Here is a 25,647-nt window from a genome sequence, read left to right on the forward strand (position 1 = left end):
CTAAGAGAGATTTAGAGATGGTGCAAAGCTGGATTCATCTTTATTGAGCAAGAAAAGAAGAGTTACATCAAAATTGTCCACAAGGAGAACTTGAAAATGAGCTGAAAGCAAAGCTAAACTATTGCCTAAAAATCGAAATACAAACTAGCTAACTTCTGCCTACAAAATGACTAACCATTGGCTACAAAATGACTAACCACTAGCTAACCAAAATGAGGCCCTAAGCCTTCTTATTTATACAAATTGAGGACCCCAACAGTCCTCCTAAACTTTAGGGACTCTGCCGCCCAAGACTTGTAGTTAACAACAGTCCTACTTGACTTGATGGATGCCCTTGTGCTGATTGATTTGGTGGCCCTTGAACTCCGAGCTGACGGTGGAGAATTCGAGGTAAGGGCCCATAAATGAGGGGAACACCTTCCTAAAAATACTCTCCACGAATTTGGCTGCCAAGTGCTCATTTCAACCATTGATTTTGTCTCCAAATTGACCAAAAAGGCTACACAAAGCACACATTAGACTTGTTGGCATAATGACTAACCCAATTCACTCTATTAGCATAAATATAATAAAAAACATGCAATAAAATAATGAGAATGGTGGATTAAGTCGAATTAGGAGGTTGAATGAGCCCAAATAATTATCCATTTTTGGGGCTCATCATCACCCCCCTACTGAAAGTGTTTCTCATCCTCTGAGCAACCAATCTATCTCCTCATCTTTGATGGCCCTGGTGGCCTCCTTGTCATGCCAAGCTTCTAAAGTGATGTCCTCTTCTCTGTCATGAAACCATGCTTTTCTCTTTGCTTCTTCCCACTACTTGTGCTTCTTTTTCTAGAGTATTCTCAACTTCCTGTAGAACTATCTCAGCACCCTGTAGAACTGTCTTTGAGTCCATTATCTGAATTCTCTCCCTTCCAGTGAAGGTTTTTGGCTTCCTCATTCATAGGTGATGGACATCCTTGAAGGAGGCCCCTCCTTTTGTTTAGCTTGTGTGTCCTCAATGACAATTTGCTTCCTTGACTATGGTTTGGGGTCTGCCAATTCTTATCTGCATGCCCTTTCTTGCCTTAAAATATAGTGGAAGCTCCCTCTTTCACTTCTCCTTCGGCTTGGGAGAGGTACTTAGGGCGGCCAACACAGCTGCTGCCTCCCTAGCTAGGATTTCGGCCGAGTTCTCCTTCTGCTTCCCTTTTTCAGGACTTCCTGTAGAAAGTCCTGTAGCTAATTTCTGGCTTCCTGTAGAAACAGTTCTCTGTCTTCCTGTAGAAACAGTCTGCTGGCTTCCTGTAGAACCAATTTTCTCTGATTTGGCTTGCTTGGCTGGGGGTGCCTTCTCCTTGACCTGTGCTGTGGTTGCCTTGGGTGTATCCCTACTTGTTTGGCCTTTTTCAGTCTTCTCTGCCCGGGTTTGCAACCGCTTCTCCTTTGGCATTTGTGTCTTTATTTCACCTGCCTGCCTCAACAGCTTGTCCTTTTCTTGCTTTTCCTGTGGTTTCTCCTGTGATTTTTCCTATGATGGTCTGCCCTGGGTTTTCTTACCCTTAGCTTTCTTCCCCTTTGTTTTCCTCTCTGCCTCGATGTGCTCCTTGTCCTCGCTGTTGGATGAGGTGAATTCTTCGGCCAGAGTCTAGATGTCATCACCCTTGGACATATTGTGGAAAACCTCCCAAGAAATAGGGACAGTATAACTATGGAGGGCATCTTCTACAAGGAGCTTGATAAGCCCATGATGGGCCAGCTGGTCTAGTGTTCCCTCCTTCAGTTTCGTGCTACACTCAACCAATGACTATAGGAGGAAGTATGGAATGCTCAATTTTTGTTTTGAGGGCAAATCCATCGTGTGCTTGAGCTCTGTTAACAAGCAGAAGTGATAACCATACACAATGCTAAATTGCCCCTCACAGGTAATATACTTCATAATTTGAAGGCTGACTTCACTCAAAATGGTTGTAGGCTAGCTCTCCAAATCCCATTTTTATCCTCTGAATACTGCTCTTCTGGTAGGAAGAATTCCTTTTTGGCTTCTGCAGGGACCTAAGGAACTCCTTTGTGATTTCATCATCGTGACCTTGAATTTTATCACAAAAGGTCATCCACTTTTCACAGGTAAATAGGCCTACCACCTCAGGAGTTTCTCTCAACTTCTTGGAGTCCGAGGGTTCCTTTCTGATAAACCCTTCAAGCATGGTGAAAATACCCTATTTTTGGCTTGATCTCTGGTTAAGGTGGAAATTCATATGTGGTTTTTCTCCTTGGTTCTTAGGATAGGGTTTCATCACTGTGTACCTCTCCTCTTACCAATTCTCGGGTTATAATACTGTTGTTGCCCCAAAACTCGACTGATCAACAAGAATTAAGCTCTCACAGACAGAGTGCAGAGCTAATTTTTACACCAACCATGTAACAGTCGCAAAACAGAGATTGGATATGTGCACAGGTGAGCATTACAGCGGTTTGTCATTTAAAATGGGGAGAGTTTTCTTGGCAGGAACCATGGAGGTGAATATGACGCAGCACCATTCAAAAGAAATTCTGTGTATTATATCGGCAAACCACCGTTCTTGACCCATAGGCAGACTGGTTCCAATTTTCCCCACTTCAAACAAGCTAATTCACCACCTTTCGAAATATCATGCATGGGAATGGTGTTTTTGAGCCTACCTTTCTTCAAGCTCCAAACTTGATGAAGAAAAACTCAGGCTCCTCTGCTTCAGAAGGATATAACCTACTTCCTGTAGAAGACCCCTCCCGTTTCCTGTAGAATGTTATTCTGCCTTTGAGTGAGCCCGATACACTAGAGAAATTCGAACCAGGCCGCAAAGCTCAGTGGAGGACGATAGGTTAACCAATTGTGGGAGCAGAGGACGCATACTTCAGCTAAGAATGTTGCAAGTGCAAATTAATCAGCAGGTGGTGAGAGTCAGCCGAGCATTTTCAATTATGGCGTGATTTGTGGTGAGGTGACAAAGATGTGCGTTGGCCCATGCAAACTGTTGGTCCCCTGCAGTGCTTAACTATTTTTTCTCTACCTGTAATCTCGTCCATCAATCACGCTGAAGTTTAACTATCCATCACTACCTGTTTTTCTGATTCCCTCCTGAGATGGCTGAGCGCAGGTGTCTCATTCACCTACCGAGCGGTATTGAACTGGATGACGGTGGTCAGTTAGCTGGCCACCGATTTTTTTGATCCCGACCATCTCATTGCTCATGCAGTTTCTAAATTACATTCATGCAATTAGAGGAATGAGTTTAGTCACGTACCTGCAAGTCGTGCGTGGTTGCTGTGAAGTGCTGAGATCTTTCATTTGCTGCATGCATTTGTTTATGTGGTTGCATGGTGGCTTGGCTGATGATTTTCGGTTGTTTTCCTTGTGCAGGTGTCCTCTGACCAGATCTAAGCTACAGGCATTTGTTTCCACGTTCAAATTTGCACCTTCAAGCTGCTGCTGTTGAATTTTCACAGGACCAGAACTTGTTTTTGCCATTGCTCCCAAACGGTAGATCGGATCGATCTGAAAATTTCCGAGCATGTTCCTATCATCATGATGCACCTCCCATAGAAAAATTGTGATCAATGGATGCACAGATTTTGAGAAAAATGGAAAATGGCTGAAGATTTCAGAGATCAATTTCTCGGAAACCGTGCATCGGAATTGGCTGAAACTGCTTGGGTAGGCTACTACCACCTATTTGCATCTCCCCATGAAACAGGGTTTAAAACAGATGCATGAATATGGAGAAAATGCAAAAATGGCTGATGGTGATGGAGGTTGATTTCTTGGAAACCGTGCACCAGAATTGGCTGAAACTGCTCAGGCATGTTGCCATCACCCCGGTACAATTCCCCGTAAAATGGTTTTTCAAATGGATGCATGGTTTTCAAGTTATGGAAGAAACAAATTCTGTTCTAGGTATTTTTGCTTCAAGGCATTTTGCAGTTTTGTTGCATGGTATGAAAAATTGAGCTTGGGTTGTGATGCAGGCATGGAGATGATGGAGGAGGAGGTTGAAAAGTACAAGAGGAATTCTGAACCCTTGAGGAAGCTACCATGTTCGCCAAACCACCTTTTTGAAATCCATTTCTAGCTTCCTACAATTTCTACAGGAACTTCTTGTAGAAGCACAATAAAGAAGCACAATGAGGTGGAAAAGATGATGGAAAAGGGTGAGGAATGGGAACATGGATGCTTGCAGGCATAACCAATGGATTCCAAGCTTTAGATCCCCTTCCAAAATCGAATCTGGCTCGCTTGAAGGTTCTACAGGATGTTTCCTGTAGAAATATAGAACTTCCTCTAGAAGGCACAAAAACTCCTTTGTCTTTGTTTTGAGTGATCCTCCTGACCTGAAACGTCCTTGCTGCAACTTGCAATTATTCAATGCAAATTAGCTTTATTTTTCTTTTCTTTTTCTCTTTTTTTTTGAAAAACAACTAGGGTGCCTCATGGAGGTTTTCACCCTAATTGCCTGCCCTGGGCGCCTCCAAGGGAGGTTTTCACCCAGAGATCTTATTCTCTTTTCTCTTTTTTCCAACCCATTGACCGCCTCATGAAGGTTTTCAGTCAATGAGCCAATCTAAGGCGCCTCCAAGGAGGTTTTCACCTTAGATTTTTATTCTCTTCTTATTTTCATTTTTTTCTTTTCTTTTCTTTTTTCCTTTTTTCTTCTTTTTTTTCTTTTTTCTACCCTACCCTACTTGAAAAACAAAATCATTCTCAAGTATAAGAATACTTCCAATGGAGCCATGTGCACATCGAGATTAGAGACAAAATGATGTGGAGGCTCGAAATGCATGCTTGGACAGCTATCCAGATTTTAGAGACCAAATGATCTAACTTTGAAGGGATCAAGCATAGCTGAGGAAGAGACTACCGCTGCAACTTAGTGACCTTCAGAAACCATATCTCAATATAGCTTTGATATCCTTGGTCCTTTTGCTGATTTGGATCATTCTTCATGTCACCTTCTATCATGACCTTCTCATCTTCCTCTTTTTGCTGATCTTTCTCTTGAATACATGGAAGATTTGATGGTAACCATGAGGGAACTCTCTCGATCTTTGATTTTGATGCCTTCTCTTCATCAAGTGCAGCCCATGGCTCTTTGATTTCCTCTTCTGAATCTTCTTTTGCCTGATGTGGTCCTCCAATGCTTTCAATATAGTCTCTTTTTTACAATACTCTTCCTGAGCTATGGTGAAGATCATTGAGCTCAAGAGGAGTCATTTGGACATGTTGTGTCCCAGCATTGCAATTGTGTTGAGCTACTCCAATGGACAGGTTTGGAAATGGTGGTATGGGTAGCTGAGTGGGGGCATAGATTTGAGATGGATGTGGATGGGGTTGTGGTTGGGTAGGCATTTGGGGTTGCCTTGGTGGAGCAGGAGGTGATGGTTGCGGTTGAGCAGGTGGTGGAGGAAAAGAAGTGGGAGGAGTGTTGTACTGGGGCCTCCACCCCTGATGAGGTGCATTCCACTGAGGCTGTGGCTGAGCATAAGAGTGAAACGAATGAGTAGCTGGTTGGGCATAATATGGATCTATGAAGGAACAAGGAGGAGGTGTGAACCAGGAAGGATGAGTAGGAGGACCCCAAGAAGGCATGAAAGTGGCTTGATAGGGGTCATAATAGGTCTCGTGTGTCCCTTGCAGTTCCTGCTGATAAGATCTAGGTCCATGCGGCCTCCTTTGGTTCATATAATATAGTGATTCAGTGGCTCCTTTTGCTTTCTGATATGCAGCTTTGATTCTGGGTAAGGAAGGGCACTGATTCGTAGGATGGTATTCTTCACAGATGAAACACACTTCTAAGGAGTGCATTGGACATTCGTTCCTAGGATGCTTTCTAGTGCACCTGGGACAAAAGATGACCAAAGCCCTCTTGACTTCCTCTTGCTTCTTTTGGATCCACAGGGTATCCAATTGCATGGCAAGAAACTGCCTCATATCACTCTTGAAATATTCCATCTGATCTTCAAATTCGTCTTTGGACAAGGTGCTACTCCCATCATTTCTGCTTGTAGCCATTTGCTCCAGAGGAATGATTTCTTCTTCTTCTTCCCTTGAGGTTCTTCAAATATGTCTTGTTGTCCACCTAAGGGTTCTTTAATCACAGCCATCGAAGAAGAGAGAAGGTTGGCTGTGTGAAGCAGTGGGGGCGTTGTGCAATCATTTTTCTAACTTATCTCTACTCCTACAAGGCATGAAATGAAATCTTTTTGGTTGATTTTTGTATTTTTCTTCTTGTACCTGCAAAAACTAAAATAGATTGAACTGCAACTAACTATCTTGCTGAAATGAAAATGCGGAATTGAAATGAAAGCAGGAAAGGACTAATCTATTTTGCTCAAATGAAATTACAAGAATGAAATGCTAATCTACACTTGCAGAATTGAAATGCTAATCTACGCTTGCAAAAATGAAATTGTGGAATTGAAATGCTAATCTATGAAAGCGGGAAATGCTAATCTACTTTTTCATAAACGAAATTGCATAATGGAAATGAAATAAACTACTTAGCAGAAGATTGTAGTGGAAAATAGAAGAAAAGCGGCAATCACCAATACTCTGACGCTTCCCCGGCAACGGCGCCAAAAAGATGGTGGGCTCCAGTATTGTAACAATAATGCTACAACTCCTGGAACTCCCTTATTTAATTTTATCAACCCGGTAGTTCGTAACAAACTTGGAAGCGACGGTGCTATATGCACAAGTACTAGCTCTTGCCGCAGCTGTCACTTGGTCAGCTGGCACAAGTCCGCTAGGAGCTTAAGCCAACTTCTATGAGCTCTTAGAAGAAGCTTTTTAATTGATGGATGAAAGCTAACTCGAAGGAAGCTAATCTAATTGCAAAAAGAAACTGAGAGCCAAAAAGAAACGCAAACCCTAATTCTACCAGCTAGTCCTACTGACGCAAAGGAGAGCATGCAAACTACTAAAAGAGATGCCATTACTTCTATGAAGGTAAAATACATGTGTCTAGACTACCTCTATCTGAAGAAAACATCTTTTTGTATTTTTGTTTAAGTTTTTGGAATTATCATGCATGTGCTTCTAACTATTTTTGACTGTGCAGAGGTGGATCAAGAAGGAGAAATGCTTGGGAAAGGTTGGGAAGGTTCGTAGAGGGTCTAAGGGGTCCCTAACACCCTTCGAGAGAGTCTCACAAAGTTTGGCTGCCAAGAAACCGTGTTTATGAGCTTCTACAGGAAGTCTGCAGGGGTTCTACAGGATGTTCAGGATTTCTACAGGATGTTCTTTAATTCTTCTACAGGATGTTTCGAAATGGGATTTTGGAGCATGGATGGAGGGAAAAAGAGGGAGGAATGAGTATGGGGGTGAAATAGGGGTGTGAAGAGGTCTAGGACTTGGTGGATGAGGCTAAGGAGCGATAGAAGTTTATTTGCACAAAATCAGATGAACTAACTATGCAACTAAGCAATCATAACCCTAAACATGCAGTCAAAACTGATATCAAGTTTGACAACTAAGAATCCAACACTAATAATTGCACGGTGAAGCAAAAAGACAGTGTTTTTGTTGGCAGCAAAGTCACATTGGTCCCAGCTCATGATTCCACTGAGGGGGAGGTGAGATCCAAAGTACTTGGTAGCCTTTTTCTGAATAGATTCCCTGTGATTAACCAATCAAGTAAGTCTGAACATGAAGAACCTTTTTAATCATCAAGAGCAACTTAAATAACAACACAACATTTAAATCTAAATAACAGATTTTATTCTAAGAATGCAGCAAAGACACATGAGGATAATCAAAGGAGGTATTGGGCGCTTGAGATGGGCCCAACCCCAAGAGCTACAGCCTCCTAAGAGAGATTTAGAGATGGTGAAAAGCTGGATTCATCTTTATTGAGCAAGAAGAGAAGAGTTACATCAAAATTGTCCACAATGAGAACTTGAAAATGAGCTGAAAGCAAAGCTAATCTATTGCCTAAAAATCGAAATACAAACTAGCTAACTTCTGCCTACAAAATGACTAACCATTGGCTACAAAATGACTAACCACTAGCTAACCAAAATGAGGCCCTAAGCCTTCTTATTTATACAAATTGAGGACCCCAACAGTCCTCCTAAACTTTAGGGACTCGGTTGCCCAAGACTTGTAGTTAACAATAGTCCTACTTGACTTGCTTGGCTGCCCTTGTGCTGATTGATTTGGTGGCCCTTGAACTCCGAGCTGATGGTGGAGAATTCGAGGTAAGGGCCCATAAATGAGGGGAACACCTTCCTAAAAATACTCTCCACGAATTTGGCTGCCAAGTGCTCATTTCAACCATTGATTTTGTCTCCAAATTGACCAAAAAGGCTACACAAAGCACACATTAGACTTGTTGGCATAATGACTAACCCAATTCACTCTATTAGCATAAATATAATAAAAAACATTCAATAAAATAATTAGAATGGTGGATTAAGTCGAATTAGGAGGTTGAATGAGCCCAAATAATTATCCATTTTTGGGGCTCATCATCACCCCCCTACTGAAAGTGTTGCTCATCCTCTGAGCAACCAATCTATCTCCTCATCTTTGATGGCCCTGGTGGCCTCCTTGTCATGCCAAGCTTCTAAAGTGATGTCCTCTTCTCTGTCATGAAACCATGCTTTTCTCTTTGCTTCTTCCCACTACTTGTGCTTCTTTTTCTAGAGTATTCTCAACTTCCTGTAGAACTGTCTCAGCACCCTGTAGAACTGTCTTTGAGTCCATTATCTGAATTCTCTCCCTTCCAGTGAAGGTTTTTGGCTTCCTCATTCATAGGTGATGGACATCCTTGAAGGAGGCCCCTCCTTTTGTTTAGTTTGTGTGTCCTCAATGACAATTTGCTTCCTTGACTATGGTTTGGGGTCTGCCAATTCTTATCTGCATGCCCTTTCTTGCCTTAAAATATAGTGGAAGCTCCCTCTTTCACTTCTCCTTCGGCTTGGGAGAGGTACTTAGGGCGGCCAACACAGCCGCTGCCTCCCTAGCTAGGATTTCGGCCGAGTTCTCCTTCTGCTTCCCTTTTTCAGGACTTCCTGTAGAATGTCCTGTGGCTAATTTCTGGCTTCCTGTAGAAACAATTCTCTGTCTTCCTGTAGAAACAGTCTGTTGGCTTCTTGTAGAACCAATTTTCTCTGATTTGGCTTGCTTGGCTAGGGGTGCCTTCTCCTTGACCTGTGCTATGGTTGCCTTGGGTGTATCCCTACTTGTTTGGCCTTTTTCAGTCTTCTCTGCCCGGGTTTGCAACCGCTTCTCCTTTGGCATTTGTGTCTTTATTTCACCTGCCTGCCTCAACAGCTTGTCCTTTTCTTGCTTTTCCTGTGGCTTCTCCTGTGATTTTTCCTGTGATGGTATGCCCTGGGTTTTCTTACCCTTAGCATTCTTCCCCTTTGTTTTCCTCTCTGCCTCGATGTGCTCCTTGTCCTCGCTGTTGGATGAGGTGAATTCTTCGGCCAGAGTCTGGATGTCATCACCCTTGGACATATTGTGGAAAACCTCCCAAGAAATAGGGATAGTATAACTATGGAGGGCATCTTCTACAAGGAGCTTGATAAGCCCATGATGGGCCAGCTGGTCTAGTGTTCCCTCCTTCAGTTTTGTGCTACACTCAACCAATGACTATAGGAGGAAGTATGGAATGCTGAATTTTTGTTTTGAGGGCAAATCCATCGTGTGCCTGAGCTCTGTTAACAAGCGGAAGTGATAACCATACACAATGCTAAATTGCCCCTCATAGGTAATATACTTCATAATTTGAAGGCTGACTTCACTCAAAATGGTTGTAGGCTAGCTCTTGAGATCCCATTTTTATCCTCTGAATACTGCTCTTCTGGTAGGAAGAATTCCTTTTTGGCTTCTGTAGGGACCTAAGGAACTCCTTTGTGATTTCATCATCGTGACCTTGAATTTTATCACAGAAGGTCATCCACTTTTCACAGGTAAATAGGCCTACCACCTCAGGAGTTTCTCTCAACTTCTTGGAGTCCGAGGGTTCCTTTCTGATAAACCCTTCAGGCATGGTGAAAATACCCTATTTTTGGCTTGATCTCTGGTTAAGGTGGAAATTCGTACGTGGTTTTTCTCCTTGGTTCTTAGGACAGGGTTTCATCACTATGTACCTCTCCTCTTACCAATTCTCGAGTTATAATACTGTTGTTGCCCCAAAACTCAACTGATCAACAAGAATTAAGCTCTCACAGACAGAGTGCAGAGCTAATTTTTACACCAACCATGTAACAATCGCAAAACAGAGATTGGATATGTATACAGGTGAGCATTATAGTGGTTTGTCATTTAAAATGGGGAGAGTTTTCTTGGCAGGAACCATGGAGGTGAATATGACGCAGCACCATTCAAAAGAAATTCTGTGTATTATATCGGCAAACCACCGTTCTTGACCCATAAGCAGACTGGTTCCAATTTTCCCCACTTCAAACAAGCTAATTCACCACCTTTCGAAATATCATGCATGGGAATGGTGTTTTTGAGCCTACCTTTCTTCAAGCTCCAAACTTGATGAAGAAAAACTCAGGCTCCTCTGCTTTAGAAGGATATAACCTACTTCCTGTAGAAGACCCCTCCCGTTTCCTGTAGAATGTTATTTTGCCTTTGAGTGAGCCCGATACACTAGAGAAATTCGAACCAGGCCGCAAAGCTCAGTGGAGGACGATAGGTTAACCAATTGTGGGAGCAGAGGACGCATACTTCCGCTAAGAATGTTGCAAGTGCAAATTAGTCAGCAGGTGGTGAGAGTCAGCCGAGCATTTTCAATTATGGCGTGATTTGTGGTGAGGTGGCAAAGACGTGCGTTGGCCCATGCAAACTGTTGGTCCCCTGCAGTGCTTAACTATTTTTTGTCTACTTGTAATCTCGTCCATCAATCACGCTGAAGTTTAACTATCCATCACTACCTGTTTTCTGATTCCCTCCTGAGATGGCTGAGCGCACGTGTCTCATTCACCCACCGAGCGCTATTGAACTGGATGACGGTGGTCAGTTAGCTGGCCACCGATTTTTTTGATCCCGACCATCTCATTGCTCATGCAGTTTCTAAATTACATTCATGCAATTAGAGGAATGAGTTTAGTCACGTACCTGCAAGTCGTGCGTGGTTGCTGTGAAGTGCTGAGATCTTTCATTTGCTGCATGCATTTGTTTATGTGGTTGCATGGTGGCTTGGCTAATGATTTTTGGTTGTTTTCCTTGTGCAGGTGTCCTCTGACCAGATCTAAGCTACAGGAATTTGTTTCCACGTTCAAATCTGCAACTTCAAGCTGCTGCTGCTGAATTTTCACAGGACCAGAACTTGTTTTCGCCATTGCTCCCAAACGGTAGATCAGATCGATCTGAAAATTTCCGAGCATGTTCCTATCATCATGATGCACCTCCCATAGCAAAATTGTGATCAATGGATGCACAGATTTTGAGAAAAATGGAAAATGGCTGAATATTTCAGAGATCAATTTCTCGGAAACCGTGCATCGGAATTGGCTAAAACTGCTTGGGTAGGCTACTACCACCTATGTGCATCTCCCCATGAAACAGGTTTTAAAACAGATGCATGAATATGGAGAAAATGCAAAAATGGCTAATGGTGATGGAGGTTTATTTCATGGAAACCGTGCACCGGAATTGGCTGAAACTGCTCAGGCATGTTGCCATCACCTCGGTACAATTCCCCGTAAAATGGTTTTTCAAATGGATGCATGGTTTTCAAGTTATGGAAGAAACAAATTCTGTTCTAGGTATTTTTGCTTCAAGGCATTTTGCAGTTTTGTTGCATGGTATGAAAAATTGAGCTTGGGTTGTGATGCAGGCATGGAGATGATGGAGGAGGAGGTTGAAAAGTACAAGAGGACTTCTGAACCCTTGAGGAAGCTACCATGTTCGCCAAACCACCTTTTTGAAATCCATTTCTAGCTTCCTACAATTTCTACAGGAACTTCCTGTAGAAGCACAATGAAGAAGCACAATGAGGTGGAAAAGATGATGGAAAAGGGTGAGGAATGGGAACATGGATGCTTGCAGGCATAACCAATGGATTCCAAGCTTTAGATCCCCTTCCAAAATCGAATCTGGCTCGCTTGAAGGTTCTACAGGATGTTTCCTGTAGAAATATAGAACTTCCTCTAGAAGGCACAAAAACTCCTTTGTCTTTGTTTTGAGTGATCCTCCTGACCTGAAACGTCCTTGCTGTAACCTGCAATTATTCAATGCAAATTAGCTTTATTTTTCTTTTCTTTTTCTCTTTTTTTTTTGAAAAACAACTAGGGCGCCTCATGGAGGTTTTCACCCTAATTGCCTGCCCTAGGCGCCTCCAAGGGAGGTTTTCACCCAGAGATCTTATTCTCTTTTCTCTTTTTTCCAACCCATTGACCGCCTCATGAAGGTTTTCAGTCAATGAGCCAATCTAAGGCGCCTCCAAGGAGGTTTTCACCTTAGATTTTTATTCTCTTCTTATTTTCATTTTTTTCTTTTCTTTTCTTTTTTCCTTTTTTCTTCTTTTTTTTCTTTTTTCTACCCTACCCTACTTGAAAAACAAAATCATTCTCAAGTATAAGAATACTTCCAATGGAGCCATGTGCACATCGAGATTAGAGACAAAATGATGTGGAGGCTCGAAATGCATGCTTGGACAGCTATCCGGATTTTAGAGACCAAATGATCTAACTTTGAAGGGATCAAGCATAGCTGAGGAAGAGACTACCGCTGCAACTTAGTGACCTTCAGAAACCATATCTCAATATAGCTTTGATATCCTTGGTTTTTTTCCTGATTTGGATCATTCTTCATGTCACCTTCTATCATGACCTTCTCATCTTCCTCTTTTTGCTGATCTTTCTCTTGAATACATGGAAGATTTGATGGTAACCATGAGGGAACTCTCTCGATCTTTGATTTTGATGCCTTCTCTTCATCAAGTGCAGCCCATGGCTCTTTGATTTCCTCTTCTGAATCTTCTTTTGCCTGATGTGGTCCTCCAATGCTTTCAATATAGTCTCTTTTTTGCAATACTCTTCCTGAGCTATGGTGAAGATCATTGAGCTCAAGAGGAGTCATTTGGACATGTCGTGTCCCAGCATTGCAATTGTGTTGAGCTACTCCAATGGACAGGTTTGGAAATGGTGGTATGGGTAGCTGAGTGGGGGCATAGATTTGAGATGGATGTGGATGGGGTTGTGGTTGGGTAGGCATTTGGGGTTGCCTTGGTGGAGCAAGAGGCGATGGTTGCGGTTGAGCAGGTGGTGGAGGAAAAGAAGTGGGAGGAGTGTTGTACTGGGGCCTCCACCCCTGATGAGGTGCATTTCACTGAGGCTGTGGCTGAGCATAAGAGTGAAACGAATGAGTAGCTGGTTGGGCATAATATGGATCTATGAAGGAACAAGGAGGAGGTGTGAACCAGGAAGGATGAGTAGGAGGACCCCAAGAAGGCATGAAAGTGGCTTGATAGGGGTCATAATAGGTCTCGTGTGTCCCTTGTAGTTCCTGCTGATAAGATCTAGGTCCATGCGGCCTCCTTTGGTTCATATAATATAGTGATTCAGTGGCTCCTTTTGTTTTCTGATATGCAGCTTTGATTCTGGGTAAGGAATGGCACTGATTCGTAGGATGGTATTCTTCACAGATGAAACACACTTATAGGGAGTGCATTGGACATTCGTTCCTAGGATGCTTTCTAGTGCACCTGGGACAAAAGATGACCAAAGCCCTCTTGGCTTCCTCTTGCTTCTTTTGGATCCATAGGGTATCCAATTGCATGGCAAGAAACTGCCTCATATCACTCTTGAAATCTTCCATCTGATCTTCAAATTCGTCTTTGGACAAGGTGTTGCTCCCATCATTTCTGCTTGTAGCCATTTGCTCCAGAGGAATGATTTCTTCTTCTTCTTCCCTTGAGGTTCTTCAAATATGTCTTGTTGTAAACCTAAGGGTTCTTTAATCACAGCCATCGAAGAAGAGAGAAGGTTGGCTGTGTGAAGCAGTGGGGGCGTTGTGCAATCATTTTTCTAACTTATCTCTACTCCTACAAGGCATGAAATGAAATCTTTTTGGTTGATTTTTGTATTTTTCTTCTTGTACCTGCAAAAACTAAAATAGATTGAACTGCAACTAACTATCTTGCTGAAATGAAAATGCGGAATTGAAATGAAAGCAGGAAAGGACTAATCTATTTCGCTCAAATGAAATTACAAGAATGAAATGCTAATCTACACTTGCAGAATTGAAATGCTAATCTACGCTTGCAAAAATGAAATTGCGGAATTGAAATGCTAATCTACGCTTGCAAAAATGAAATTGCGGAATTGAAATGCTAATCTATGAAAGCGGGAAATGTTAATCTACTTTTGCATAAACGAAATTGCATAATGGAAATGAAATAAACTACTTAGCAGAAGATTGTAGTGGAAAATAGAAGAAAAGCGGAAATCACAATACTCTGACGCTTCCCCGGCAACGGCGCCAAAAAGATGGTGGGCTCCAGTATTGTAGCAATAATGCTACAACTCCTGGAACTCCCTTCTTTAATTTTATCAACCCGGTAGTTCGTAACAAACTTGGAAGCGACGGTGCTGTATGCACAAGTACTAGCTCTTACCGCAGCTGTCACTTGGTCAGCTGGCACAAGTCCGCTAGGAGCTTAAGCCAACTTCTATGAGCTCTTAGAAGAAGCTTTTTAATTGATGGATGAAAGCTAACTCGAAGGAAGCTAATCTAATTGCAAAAAGAAACTGAGAGCCAAAAAGAAACGCAAACCCTAGCAAACCTTAATTCTACCAGCTAGTCCTACTGACTCAAAGGAGAGCATGCAAACTACTGAAAGAGATGCCATTACTTTTATGAAGGTAAAATACATGTGTCTAGACTACCTCTATCTGAAGAAAACATCTTTTTGTATTTTTGATTAAGTTGTTGGAATTATCATGCATGTGCTTTTAACTAGCTTTTTACTGTGCATAGGTGGATCAAGGAGGAGAAATGATTGGAAAAGGTTGGGAAGGTTCATAGAGGGTCTAAGGGGTCCCTAACACCCTTCCAGAGAGTCTCACAAAGTTTGGCTGCCAAGAAACCGTGTTTATGAGCTTCTACAGGAAGTCTGCAGGGGTTCTAAAGGATGTTCAGGATTTCTACAGGATGTTCTGTAATTCTTCTACAGGATGTTTCGAAATGGGATTTTGGAGCATGGATGGAGGGAAAAAGACGGAGGAATGAGTATGGAGGTGAAATAGGGGTGTGAAGAGGTCTAGGACTTGGTGGATGAGGCTAAAGAGCGATAGAAGTTTATTTGCACAAAATCAGATGAACTAACTATGCAACTAAGCAATCATAACCCTAAACATGCAGTCAAAACTGATATCAAGTTTGACAACTAAGAATCCAACACTAATAATTGCATGGTGAAGCAAAAACACAGTGTTTTTGTTGGCAGCAAAGTCACATTGGTCCCAGCTCATGATTCCACTGAGGGGGAGGTGAGATCCAAAGTACTTGGTAGCCTTTTTCTGAATAGATTCCCTGTGATTAACCAATCAAGTAAGTCTGAACATGAAGAACCTTTTTAATCATCAAGAGCAACTTAAATAACAACACAACATTTAAATCTAAATAACAGATTTTATTCTAAGAATGCAGCAAAGACACATGAGGATAATCAAAGGAGGTATTGGGCGCTTGAGATGGGCCCAACCCCAAGAGCTACAGCCTCCTAAGAGAGATTTAGAGATGGTACAAAGCTGGATTCATCTTTATTGAGCAAGAAAATAAGAGTTACATCAAAATTGTCCACAAGGAGAACTTGAAAATGAGCTGAAAGCAAAGCTAATCTATTGCCTAAAAATCGAAATACAAACTAGCTAACTTTTGCCTACAAAATGACTAACCATTGGCTACAAAATGACTAACCACTAGCTAACCAAAATGAGGCCCTAAGCCTTCTTATTTATACAAATTGAGGACCCCAACAGTCCTCCTAAACTTTAGGGACTCGGCTGCCCAAGACTTGTAGTTAACAACAGTCCTACTTGACTTGCTGGGCTGCCCTTGTGCTGATTGATTTGGTGGCCCTTGAACTCTGAGCTGATGGTGGAGAATTTGAGATAAGGGCCCATAAATGAGGGGAACACCTTCCTAAAAATACTCTCCACGAATTTGGCTGCCAAGTGCTCATTTCAACCATTGATTTTGTCTCCAAATTGACCAAAAAGGCTACACAAAGCACACATTAGACTTGTTGGCATAATGACTAACCCAATTCACTCTATTAGCATAAATATAATCAAAAACATGCAATAAAATAATGAGAATGGTGGATTAAGTCGAATTATTAGGTTGAATGAGCCCAAATAATTATCCAGTATTGTGGGCTCCAGTATTGTAGCAATAATGCTACAACTCCTGGAACTCCCTTCTTTAATTTTATCAACCCGGTAGTTCGTAACAAACTTGGAAGCGACGGTGCTGTATGCACAAGTACTAGCTCTTGCCGCAGCTGTCACTTAGTCAGCAGGCACAAGTCCACTAGGAGCTTAAGCCAACTTCTATGAGCTCTTAGAAGAAGCTTTTCAATTGATGGATGAAAGCTAACTCGAAGGAAGCTAATCTAATTGCAAAAAGAAACTGAAAGCCAAAAAGAAACGCAAACCCTAACAAACCCTAATTCTACTAGCTAGTCCTACTGATGCAAAGGAGAGCATGAAAACTACTGAAGGAGATGCCATTACTTCTATGAAGGTAAAATACATGTGTCTAGACTACCTCTATCTGAAGAAAACATCTTTTTGTAATTTTGATTAAGTTGTTGGAATTATCATGCAGGTGCTTCTAACTATTTTTGACTGTGCAGAGGTGGATCAAGGAGGAGAAATGCTTGGGAAAGGTTGGGAAGGTTCAGAGAGGGTTTGAGGGGTCCCTAACACCCTTCCAGAGAGTCTCACAAAGTTTGGCTGCCAAGAAACCATGTTTATGAGCTTCTACAGGAAGTCTGCAGGGGTTCTACAGGATGTTCTGTAATTCTTCTACAGGATGTTTCGAAATGGGATTTTGGAGCATGGATGGAGGGAAAAGATGGAGGAATGAGTATGGAGGTGAAATAGGGGTGTGAAGAGGTCTAGGACTTGGTGGATGAGGCTAAGGAGCGATTGGATTTGTTCAAGGATGGAGGAAGCGATGATGCACAAGAATGTAGGAATTAGGGCAAGGTGGGGAAAGTATTGCAAATGAAGGGTACGAATCATGGACTAAAGGTTGGAGCAGATTATCTGATGGATCATGGGTAGATAGAGAAGGATAACAGGTGCTCTGCAAGTTATTTTTCGAATTTAACAAATGAAGACTTGGAAAATCAATAACCTAATTACCTTGACCTAATCTGACCTAGATAATAGTAAAAGAAATGGAACAGAGGTTTATTTGCACAAAATCAGATGAACTAACTATGCAACTAAGCAATCATAACCCTAAGCATGCATTCAAAACTAATATCAAGTTTGAAAACTAAGAATCCAACACTAATACTTGCATGGTGAAGCAAAACAACGTTTTTGTGGGCAGCAAGGTCACCTTTGTCCCAACTCACGATCCCACTGAGGGAGAGGTAAGATCAGAGGTGCTTGAGCCCCTTTTTCCAAGGATCCTTTATGTTATTAATCTACCCAAATCACTCTGAACATGAAAATCTACTTTAATCATCAAAAGCAACCTAAATAACACAACAAGTTTTAAATCTAAATAGCAGATTTTACTCTAAGAATGCAGCAAAGACACATGAAAGTAAACAAAGGAGGTACTGGGCGCTTGAGTTGAGGGGTTTGTGCTAATTGAGTTGTTGTCCCCTTCATTTATGGGCCCTTACCTCGAATTCTCCACCATCAGCTCGGAGTTCAAAGGCCACCAAATCAATTAGCACAAGGGCAGCCAAGCAAGTCAAGTAGGACTACTGTTAACTACAAGTTTTGGGAAGCCGAGTCCCTAAAGTTTAGGAGGACTATTGGGTCCTCAATTTGTATAAATAAGAAGGCTTAGGGCCTCATTTTGGTTAGCTAGTGGTTAGTCATTTTGTAGCCAGTAGTTAGTCATTTTGTAGTTCGATTTTTAGACAATAGATTAGCTTTGCTTTCAGCTCATTTTCAAGTTTCCCTTGTGGACAGTTTTGATGTAACTCTTCTTTTCTTGCTCAATAAAGATGAATCCAGCTTTGCACCAGCTCTAAATCTCTCTTAGGAGACTGTAGCTCTTGGGGTTGGGCCCATCTCAAGCGCGCAATACCTCCTTTGTTTACTTTCATGTATCTTTGCTGCATTCTTAGAGTAGAATCTGCTATTTAGATTTAAAACTTGTTGTGTTATTTAGGTTGCTTTTGATGATTAAAGTAGATTTTCATGTTTAGATTGATTTGGATAGATTAATAACATAAAGGATCCTTGGAAAAAGGGGCTCAAGCACCTCTGATCTTACCTCTCCCTCAGTGGGATCGTGAGTTGGGACAAAGGTGACCGTGGTGCCCACAAAAACGCTGTTTTGCTTCACCATGCAAGTATTAGTGTTGGATTCTTAGTTGTCAAACTTGATATCAGTTTTGACTGCATGCTTAGGGTTATGATTTCTTAGTTGCATATTTAGTTCATCTGATTTTGTGCAAATAAACTTCTGTTCCATTTCTTTTGCTATTATCTAGGTCAGATTAGGTCAAGGTAATTAGGTTCTTGATTTTCCAAGTCTTCATTTGTTAAATTCGAAAAATAACTTGCAGAGCGCCTGTTATCCTTCTCTATCTACCCATAATCCATCAGATAATCTGCTCCAACCCTTAGTCCATGATTCGTACCCTTCATTTGCCATACTTTCCCCACCTTGCCCTAATTCCTACATTCTTGTGCATCATCGCTTCCTCCATCCTTGAACAAATCCAATCGCTCCTTAGCCTCATCCACCAAGTCCTAGACCTCTTCACACCCTTATTTCACCTCCATACTCATTCCTCCATCTTTTTCCCTCCATCCATGCTCCAAAACCCCATTTCGAAACATCCTGTAGAAGAATTACAGAACATCCTGTAGAAAACCTGAACATCCTGTAGAACCCCTGCAGACTTCCTGTAGAAGCTCATAAACACGGTTTCTTGGCAGCTAAACTTTGTGAGACTCTCTGGAAGGGTGTTAGGGACCCCTTAGACTCTCTTTGAACCTTCCCAACCTTTCCCAATCCTTTCTCTCCTTGATCACCTCTGCACAGTAAAAAATAATTAGAAGCACATGCATGATAATTCTAATAACTTATTCAAAAATACAAAAAGATGTTTTCTTCAGATAGAGGTAGTCTAGACACATGTATTTTACCTTCACAGAAGTAACGGCATCTCTTTTAGTAGTTTGCATTCTCATCTTTGCATCAGTAGGACTAGCTGTTAGAATTAGGGTTTGCTAGGGTTTGCGTTTTTGTTTGGTTTTCAGTTTCTTTCCGCAAGTAGATTAGATTCCTTTAACCATGTGCACATCGAGATTAGAGACAAAATGATGTGGAGGCTCGAAATGCATGCTTGGACAGCTATCCGGATTTTAGAGACCAAATGATCTAACTTTGAAGGAATCAAGCATAGCTGAGGAAGAGAGTACCGCTGCAACTTAGTGACCTTCAGAAACCATATCTCAATATAGCTTTGATATCCTTGGTCCTTTTGTTGATTTGAATCATTCTTCATGTCACCTTCTATCATGACCTTCTCATCTTCCTCTTTTTGCTGATCTTTCTCTTGAATACATGGAAGATTTGATGGTAACCATGAGGGAACTCTCTCGATCTCTGATTTTGATGCCTTCTCTTCATCAAGTGCAGCCCATGGCTCTTTGATTTCCTCTTCTGAATCTTCTTTTGCCTGATGTGGTCCTCCAATGCTTTCAATATAGTCTCTTTTTTGCAATACTCTTCCTGAGCTATGGTGAAGATCATTGAGCTCAAGAGGAGTCATTTGGACATGTTGTGTCTCATCATTGCAATTGTGTTGAGCTACTCCAATGGACAGGTTTGGAAATGGTGGTATGGGTAGCTGAGTGGGGGCATAGATTTGAGATGGATGTGGATGGGGTTGTGGTTGGGTAGGCATTTGGGGTTTCCTTGGTGGAGCAGGAGGCGATGGTTGCGGTTGAGCAGGTGGTGGAGGAAAAGAAGTGGGAGGAGTGTTGTACTGGGGCCTCCACCCCTGATGAGGTGCATTCCACTAAGGCTGTGGCTGAGCATAAGAGTGAAACGAATGAGTAGCTGGTTGGGCATAATATGGATCTATGAAGGAACAAGGAGGAGATGTGAACCAGGAAGGATGAGTAGGAGGACCCCAAGAAGGCATGAAAGTGGCTTGATAGGGGTCATAATAGGTCTCGTGTGTCCCTTGTAGTTCCTGCTGATAAGATCTAGGTCCATGCGGCCTCCTTTGGTTCATATAATATAGTGATTCAGTGGCTCCTTTTGCTTTCTGATATGCAACTTTGATTTTGGGTAAGGAAGGGCATTGATTCGTAGGATGGTATTCTTCACAGATGAAACACACTTCTAGGGAGTGCATTGGACATTCGTTCCTAGGATGCTTTCTAGTGCACCTGGGACAAAAGATGACCAAAGCCCTCTTGGCTTCCTCTTGCTTCTTTTGGATCCACAGGGTATCCAATTGCATGGCAAGAAACTGCCTCATATCACTCTTGAAATATTCCATCTGATCTTCAAATTCGTCTTTGGACAAGGTGCTGCTCCCATCATTTCTGCATGTAGCCATTTGCTCCAGAGGAATGATTTCTTCTTCTTCTTCCCTTGAGGTTCTTCAAATATGTCTTGTTGTCCACCTAAGGGTTCTTTAATCACAGCCATCGAAGAAGAGAGAAGGTTGGTTGTGTGAAGCAGTGGGGGTGTTGTGCAATCATTTTTCTAACTTATCTCTACTCCTACAAGGCATGAAATGAAATCTTTTTGGTTGATTTTTGTATTTTTCTTCTTGTACCTGCAAAAACTAAAATAGATTGAACTGCAACTAACTATCTTGCTGAAATGAAAATGCGGAATTGAAATGAAAGCAGGAAAGGACTAATCTATTTCGCTCAAATGAAATTACAAGAAAGAAATGCTAATCTACACTTGCAGAATTGAAATGCTAATCTACGCTTGCAAAAATGAAATTGCGGAATTGAAATGCTAATCTATGAAAGCGGAAAATGCTAATCTACTTTTGCATAAACAAAATTGCATAATGGAAATGAAATAAACTACTTAGCAGAAGATTGTACTGGAAAATAGAAGAAAAGCGGCAATCACCAATACTCCGACGCTTCCCCGGCAACGGCACCAAAAAGATGGTGAGATCCAGTATTGTAGCAATAATGCTACAACTCCTGGAACTCCCTTCTTTAATTTTATCAACCCGGTAGTTCGTAACAAACTTGGAAGCGACGGTGCTGTATGCACAAGTACTAGCTCTTGCCGCAGCTGTCACTTGGTCAGCTGGCACAAGTCCACTAGGAGCTTAAGCCAACTTCTATGAGCTCTTAGAAGAAGCTTTTTAATTGATGGATGAAAGCTAACTCGAAGGAAGCTAATCTAATTGCAAAAAGAAACTGAAAGCCAAAAAGAAACGCAAACCCTAGCAAACCCTAATTCTACCAGCTAGTCCTACTGACGCAAAGGAGAGCATGCAAACTACTGAAAGAGATTCCATTACTTTTATGAAGGTAAAATACATGTGTCTAGACTACCTCTATCTGAAGAAAACATCTTTTTGTATTTTTGATTAAGTTGTTGGAATTATCATGCATGTGCTTTTAACTAGCTTTTTACTGTGCAGAGGTGGATCAAGGAGGAGAAATGATTGGAAAAGGTTGGGAAGGTTCATAGAGGGTCTAAGGGGTCCCTAACACCCTTCCAGAGAGTCTCACAAAGTTTTGTTGCCAAAAACTGTGTTTATGAGTTTCTACAGGAAGTCTGCAGGGGTTCTACAGGATGTTCAGGATTTCTACAGGATGTTCTGTAATTCTTCTACAGGATGTTTCGAAATGGGATTTTGGAGCATGGATGGAGGGAAAAAGACAGAGGAATGAGTATGGAGGTGAAATAGGGGTGTGAAGAGGTCTAGGACTTGGTGGATGAGGCTAAGGAGCGATTGGATTTGTTCAAGGATGGAGGAAGCGATGATGCACAAGAATGTAGGAATTAGGGCAAGGTGGGGAAAGTATGGCAAATGAAGGGTACGAATCATGGACTAAGGGTTGGAGCAGATTATCTGATGGATTATGGGTAGATAGAGAAGGATAACAGGTGCTCTACAAGTTATTTTTCGAATTTAACAAATGAAGACTTGGAATATCAAGAACCTAATTACCTTGACCTAATCTGACCTAGATAATAGCAAAAGAAATGGAACAAAAGTTTATTTGCGCAAAATCAGATGAACTAACTATGCAACTAAGCAATCATAACCCTAAGCATGCAGGCAAAACTGATATCAAGTTTGACAACTGAGAATCCAACACTAATACTTGCATGGTGAAGCAAAACAGCGTTTTTGTGGGCAGCAAGGTCACCTTTGTCCCAACTCATGATCCCACTGAGGGAGAGGTAAGATCAGAGGTGCTTGAGCCCCTTTTTCCAAGGATCCTTTATGTTATTAATATATCCAAATCAATCTAAACATGAAAATCTACTTTAATCATCAAAAGCAACCTAAATAACACAACAAGTTTTAAATCTAAATAGCAGATTTTACTCTAAGAATGCAGCAAAGACACATGAAAGTAAACAAAGGAGGTACTGGGCGCTTGAGATGGGCCCAACCCAAAGAGCTACAGCCTCCTAAGAGAGATTTAGAGCTGGTGCAAAGCTGGATTCATCTTTATTGAGCAAGAAAAGAAGAGTTACATCAAAACTGTCCACAATGGAAACTTGAAAATGTGCTGAAAGCAAAGCTAATCTACTGCATAAAAATCGAACTACAAACTATCTAACTTCTACCTACAAAATGACTAACCATTGGTTACAAAATGACTAACCACTAGCTAACCAAAATGAGGCCCTAAGCCTTCTTATTTATACAAATTGAGGACCCAACAGTCCTCCTAAACTTTAGGGACTCGGCTGCCCAAAACTTGTAGTTAACAGCAGTCCTACTTGACTTGTTTGGCTGCCCTTGTGCTAATTGATTTGGTGGCCCTTGAACTCCGAGCTGATGGTGGAGAATTCGAGGTTAGGGCCCATAAATGAAGGGGACACCTTCCTACAAATCCTCTCCCTTGTTCTCCCACGAATTTGGCTGCCAAGTGCTCATTAAAACCTTCAATTTTGTCTCCAAGTTGACCAAAGAGGCTACACAAAGCACCCATTAGACTTGTTGGCATAATGACTAACCCAATTCACTCTATTAGCATAAATATAATCAAAAACATGCAATAAACTAATGAGAATGGTGGATTAAGTTGAATTAGGAGGTTGAATGAGCCCAAATAATTATCCATTTTTGGGGCTCATCATCACCCCCCTACTGAAAGTGTTGCTCATCCTCTGAGCAACCAATCTATCTCCTCATTTTTGATGGCCTTGGTGGCCTCCTTGTCATGCCAAGCTTCTGAAGTGATGTCCTTTTCTCTGTCATGAAATCATGCTTTTCTCTTTGCTTCTTCCCACTGCCTGCTCCTTTTCCTAGTGAATTCTCAACCTTGGTATGATTGTGCAAGTATATTCAATCTGATGGTGGCAATGGTGGTGAAAGGAGATGAAACCAGTGGAGGATGGAAGAAAAGAGTGGTTGCATGCCTCCTCAACAGACTTCTAGCTTCAAATACCTCTCCATAATTGATTCTGGCCTGCCCAAAGGCTTCTACAGGATGTTTTTGGTAAAAATACAGAACTTCCTGTAGAAAGTCCTGTAGCTTCCTGTAGAAGGTTGAACCGTGACTAAATTGTGCCCGAACCCTGAAAAAAATGAGTGTTCATGGAGGGGGTGGATGTGAGGATGCCTGGGAAATTGGTAGGGACACTTTTGCTTGTGCTGGGAGGCCGTTTTCTGGCTTCCTGTAGAAACAGTTCTCTGTCTTCCTGTAGAAACAGTCTGCTAACTTCCTGTAGAACCAGTTTTCTCTGATTTGGCTTGCTTGGCTGGGGTGCCTTCTCCTTGACCTGTGTTGTGGTTGCCTTGGGTGTGTCCCTACTTGTTTGGCCTTTTTCAATCTTCTCTGCTCTCTTCTGCAATCCTTTTCCAAGGTGTTTGTGCCATTGTTCCTCCCACAGTTTTAGGCTTAGCAATTTGGCCCATTTCTCCTTTTCCTCTCTGTTTCTTCCTTCTTTTTCTTTCTTGCTTTTCCTCTTGCTTTCCTTGTGGCTTTTTTCAATTCGTTGATTGCATGTTGTACCATAGGCCTCAGGAATCAACCGCGCCACCACAATAATTTCAGGTTTGATGTCCAATCCTTGATGTGTTGTTCTCAGCAACATTTCATTCTCCAATGCACAAACTTGATCAAGTATATACACAACCTGTCCACCAGTATCTGGCATTCCTAAAACAATTGCTTGGCCAAAATAACCCTGAGGTGAAAGAATCACAACATTAAAGACCATAGGAATCCTTCCTAGAAATGTTTCTAAAGTTGATGGATCAGGGGCCTGCAAAGTCTCCAAGAGCAAATGAATCATATCCAAGACATGTTCTGCATTGTCTCCCCATCCTTTTTCCAATCCCATTTCTTGTAATTTGTATTCAAACTCTGTATGTGGTGTATTCTTGGGGAACTTTTTAAGATATTCCACTGCCTTTACCAAGACTGAGCGTAGCTTGGACAAACTTTGTATTCTCTCATTCAGCATCAGCTTCTGGCCTCTGTAGCTGTGTGCTCGAAGGAAATGCAACAAGGGCTGCATGCTTTCTCTATCATGGAATAATCTTGAGGACAAATGCTGATTGAGAAATTGAACTCCACTACCAATGGAAGATGGCCGTGTTGGGCGAGGAAAAGATTCATTGAAGGGCTCAAGGTCTAGCTTCAATGCATATTTATCCTTGACACTTTCATCCACAAGGTGCTCCTTGAATTCTGAATATTCAGCCATAGAAAGTTGTTCAACAGCAAGTTCATCAACATTTGACACGGACATAATCCCATATACCAGACCTTGGCTGTACTGCAAGGAAAATCTATGGTGGAAGAATGATGTCCTCCTGTGTCTTAACACATCTCCAAATAGCCCTTCTTTGAGCGTTTGAAGTTCATCATTCTCTCCCAATACCTCTGTTAGTCATCTAATAAATGATGAGGCCGCAAAATCTTCTTCCCTTGTGCTACATATCTCTCTTCAGGCTCCAAATTTAATGAAGAAAACTCGGGCTTTTCTGCTCTGGACGGCTTTGCTATACTTTCCTGTAGGACGTCTTCCTGTAGAAACGCCTGTACAGTGCCCCTGCGCCTCTGTGCGAGCTTGATACACAGCAGAATATCGAAGACAGGTAGAAAAACTCAGCGGAGGACGATAGGTTAATCATTTTGTGGAAGCAGAGGATGCATACTTCAGTTGAAAATGTTGCAAGTGCAAGTTAACAACAATCTGTGAGTTTCAGCTGAGCGTTCATTAATTGTTGCGTGATTTGTGGTGAAGGAGTGAGGTGGCCAGGTGTACGTGGCCACATGCAGATG

The 25,647-nt window shown here is 41.8% G+C and overlaps 1 pseudogene; it reads right to left on the bottom strand.

The window, feature by feature from the left end:
- LOC149196081 (sucrose synthase 4 pseudogene) overlaps positions 1 to 25,256 on the bottom strand; it is a 63,558-nt pseudogene extending 38,302 nt beyond the window's left edge.
- Between the last annotated feature and the right edge of the window lie 391 nt (positions 25,257 to 25,647).

This window comes from Pinus tabuliformis, chromosome 2_2 (assembly GCF_031772625.1).
Source record: "Pinus tabuliformis cultivar Carrire ecotype Pingquan chromosome 2_2, CPIR1, whole genome shotgun sequence".
NCBI lineage: Eukaryota > Viridiplantae > Streptophyta > Pinopsida > Pinales > Pinaceae > Pinus > Pinus tabuliformis.